Source organism: Cebus imitator, unplaced genomic scaffold (assembly GCF_001604975.1).
Source record: "Cebus imitator isolate Cc_AM_T3 unplaced genomic scaffold, Cebus_imitator-1.0 Scaffold2357, whole genome shotgun sequence".
NCBI classification, from domain to species: Eukaryota; Metazoa; Chordata; class Mammalia; order Primates; family Cebidae; genus Cebus; species Cebus imitator.
The window spans coordinates 861-4,375 of record NW_016109672.1 but is presented as its reverse complement, the minus strand read 5'-3'; the positions used below and the strand labels follow the sequence as shown (position 1 = coordinate 4,375).

At 45.5% G+C, this 3,515-nt stretch overlaps 1 long non-coding RNA gene across 1 annotated transcript; it reads left to right on the top strand.

Moving 5' to 3' along the window:
* Positions 1-54: 54 nt before the first annotated feature.
* Positions 55-3,011, top strand: LOC119469997. The gene is made up of 3 exons (XR_005198869.1): positions 55-359; positions 2,382-2,390; positions 2,938-3,011. It is a non-coding gene; the product is annotated as an uncharacterized LOC119469997 (long non-coding RNA).
* The last annotated feature ends 504 nt before the right edge of the window (positions 3,012-3,515 follow it).

Sequence of the window (3,515 nt, the reverse complement as noted above, 5' to 3'; positions counted from 1 at the left end):
GTCCAGCCTGGGTGACAGTGTGAGACTCTGTCTCAAAAAAAAAAAAAAGAAAAGAAAAAAAAGATTTTAATATTCTGGACCCTCAGCCTCCAACATTGGAGTGGGCCTAATGCGAAGATTGAGGCACTCAACAAAGGGGCCTCCAGTCCGTGCCATCCCAGAACACTCACTGGGTCACTCCAGGCTTTGACCGCAGTGGCTGCCTCTTGTGTCTGAAGGCACCAGAATGAAGGCTGCGTGTTGACCAGCCCCGAAGATCTGAGCCTCTGTCCCCAGACAGGTGATTCTGGGATGGGCTAGGATTGCAGGGACTTAACAAGGTGGAGTTCTCCAGAGGTTCCCTTAGCTCTGTCTCAGAGGTAAGACATCCCTGAATATAATTGGATCCATTTATGGTGGTAGAGCCTGTTACTCTTCCCAGGTCACAATACAAGAGTAGTGGAAATTGCATGAGTCTTGCGGTTAGAAATATCTGGGTTAAAATTTGGTATAGTATGGTGGCTAAGAAAATTGGCTATTGGACTGGCTATGGAATTGGACTGCTTGCCTCTGTTTCACCACTTATTAGCTGTGTGACCCACAGTTCTTAAACTCTGTGCCTTCATTTTCCCAACTGTAAAATGGGGATAACAACATCTAGTTTATAGGGTTGTAGTGAGGATTAGTGAGTTAACTCATGTAAAGTGCTTAAAACTAGCATGAGTAAACCCTCAAACAATGCTGTCTGTAGTTACTATTATGAAATTCCAGTAAGTGCCACTTATGGGCATTTTTTCTTAGCTCCTCTGAATCCATTTTCTTACCTCTGCAAGATAAGTGTGAGGATTAAAATATATAACGCAGGCTAGGCATGGTGGCTCATGCCTGTAATCCCAGCACTTTGGGAGGCCAAGGTGGGTGGAGTTCAAGACCAGACTGGCCAACATAACGAAACCCCATCTCTACTAAAACTACAAAAATTAGCCAGGGGTAGTGTTGGGTGCCTGTAGTCCCAGCTACTTGGGAACCTGAGGCATGAGAATTGCCGGAACCTGGAAGGCAGAGGCTGCAGTGAGCTGAGATCAGGCCACTGCATTCCAGCCTGGGTGACAGAGGGAGACTCTGTCTCAAAACAAAAAGCATATTAGGCGCATGTTAGGTCATCATCAAATGTTAATTATCTCCAGAGGCCACATCAGCCTTATAACAATAAGGGCAACTTCCTGGCTTCAAACTTTTTGGCCCTACTAAGGAGGTTTTTACCTTGTACCTTGAATATCCTCTGTCCCTAGGACTAAGCAGTGCCAGTAGACACCATTAGGTGTCACAGCTGACCAAATGCATGAGCAGGACAGATAAAGAAAAAGAAATAGAGGAAAAAGAAAAAGGAGGTATGTGTGGGCGGACTATTTGAGTCAGACATAGCAACTGTTCTCTCGGGTTCTGCCAGCTGGCCTTCATACAGTCCAAGAATGGCCTGTGTGGGCTAGAGGGACAAAGATGCAGGTGTTTGGTGCTTTTACATTAGTTCTTAACAAACTCAACTACTGCTTTTCTGTAGGATTTTGTTAGTTTATTTTTTCTTTTTTTTTTGAGACAGTCTTGCTCTGTCACCCAAGCTAGAGTGCAGTGGCACAATCTCTGCTCACTGCAACCTCTGCCTCCTGGGTTCAAGCGATTCTCCTGCTTCAGCCTCCCAAGTAGCTGGGATTACAGGCATGCACCACCACAGCCAGCTAATTTTTGTATTTTTAGTAGAGACAGGGTTTCACCATGTTGGCCAGGCTGGTCTCGAATTCCTGACCTCAGGTGATCCGTGTAGCTCGGCCTATTTGATAGTTTCTGACTGGTCTGTTCCATTCTGTCTTTTCTAGGTTGCTGGGATGAATAGGAGCCACAATTTTATTATGCTTGGTTATGTTACCAGCTTTGACTATTTTCTTAAGTATTGTGTTTAGTTTCTCCGTCTGTCATTTGGGCTGAAGCCGTGTCCTTCCAATGCCCTTTGGGGCTCTCTTTGATTCTTATTGCAGTGGCCATCCCTCCATTTTTCCAGCTACCCACTAGGTTCCTCATGATCCAGGAGTGTTGTGCATATTGCTTAAAGAGTGTGATCCTCCCATCACATTTGCCCTTTGGTAGTGCCAGGAATTTTCCCACACTCTGCAGCCAATCCCTCTTCTTGTCAGGAGAAGACATTCTTGGGGCATATTGCGAAAGGGAAGGCTTTGGGTCTGGGTTTGGGGCCATCCCTAGTCCTGCCCATACCTCATCTAATACTCCGGGCAAGGTGTACACCTCTGGCCTGAACTGAGCTCTCATCCCAACTCTCAGCATCATCATGATGTTAAGCTGCCTCTTTCTTCTTGCTCTTGGGTCCCTGGAATCCTGGATAACTGCAGGAGAACATGGTGAGCTATCATTTGGGATCCCTGGCCAACAGTAACAGAAAGTGATTAGAGGAGAGGAGAAGTCATCCCTGCCTTCTCCCAGAGTAAGGTTGCTCGTAGGTGGAGATGATCATCTGTAGGACAGGACTGGATGAACAGATTCTCAGGATGGCCTGGGTAGTTCTTCCAGGCTTTCTTTACCCTCTCTGGACAAGGAGATAGGACTTCTAGTTGGGCTTACTAGCGGTTCTAGCTTTTCCCTAGAACTCATTAAATGAGAACAGGATCATTCCAACCTTTCTCTCTCGTTATCTGCAGGATGGCTGCTCCTTTAGCAGTGGTGGATGTATGTTAGTAGTTGTGTGCTGGGAGGGAAAGGTGGTTCCAGAATTTTTCTTTTTTTAGAGACAGGGTTTCATTCTGTCACCCGGGCTAGAGTGTAGTGGTGCAGAAATACTTTGGATAGAGATGTCTGGAGGGGCTGAATGTCCTTGAAATAGTTTGGCCTCTATTCCCCATTTTCTGAGGCCTGGTTAGTTACCCCAGACTCCTATGATATCTTTTGCAGTGAAAGAGGGAGAATGCCCTCCTGATAAGAACCTATGCAAAGAGCTGTGCCAGGGTGATGCATCATGTCTGGCTGGGCAGAAGTGCTGCACCACAGGCTGTGGTCGAATCTGCCGAGACATTCCTAAGGGTATGTTGGCATGAAGGGCAAAATCTGGGTGTACTCTCTGACTTTGCTTCTGGGATAGATAGAAGCAGAGAGCATCCCACCTCTTAGGTTGACTCTTGAAGTCTAGCTTGCCTAGAGTACTTCTTCTTTACTCTTTTAGGGTCCCTCCTCCATTAATTATTCAGTGGCCCCCAGTTCTTTGCCTTCTATCAGGAAAGAATACATTGATTATCTGTGTCTTTTACTTTGGACTCAAAGTTCCTGTGAAGGCTGAAGGGAAGAGTTGTAAAGGGAAGGCTGTTTAAGATAATGATTAAGAAAAAAAAAAAAAAGATAATCCTTAAGAGAGTAGACCCTAGAGCCAAGCAGACCTTTTTAAGCCTTAAATAAGCCTTAGCTCTTTGTAAACCTTAAGCTTTTAGCCTCAGTTTCTTCATCTATAAAATGGGGATAATTGTGAGGATCAAATG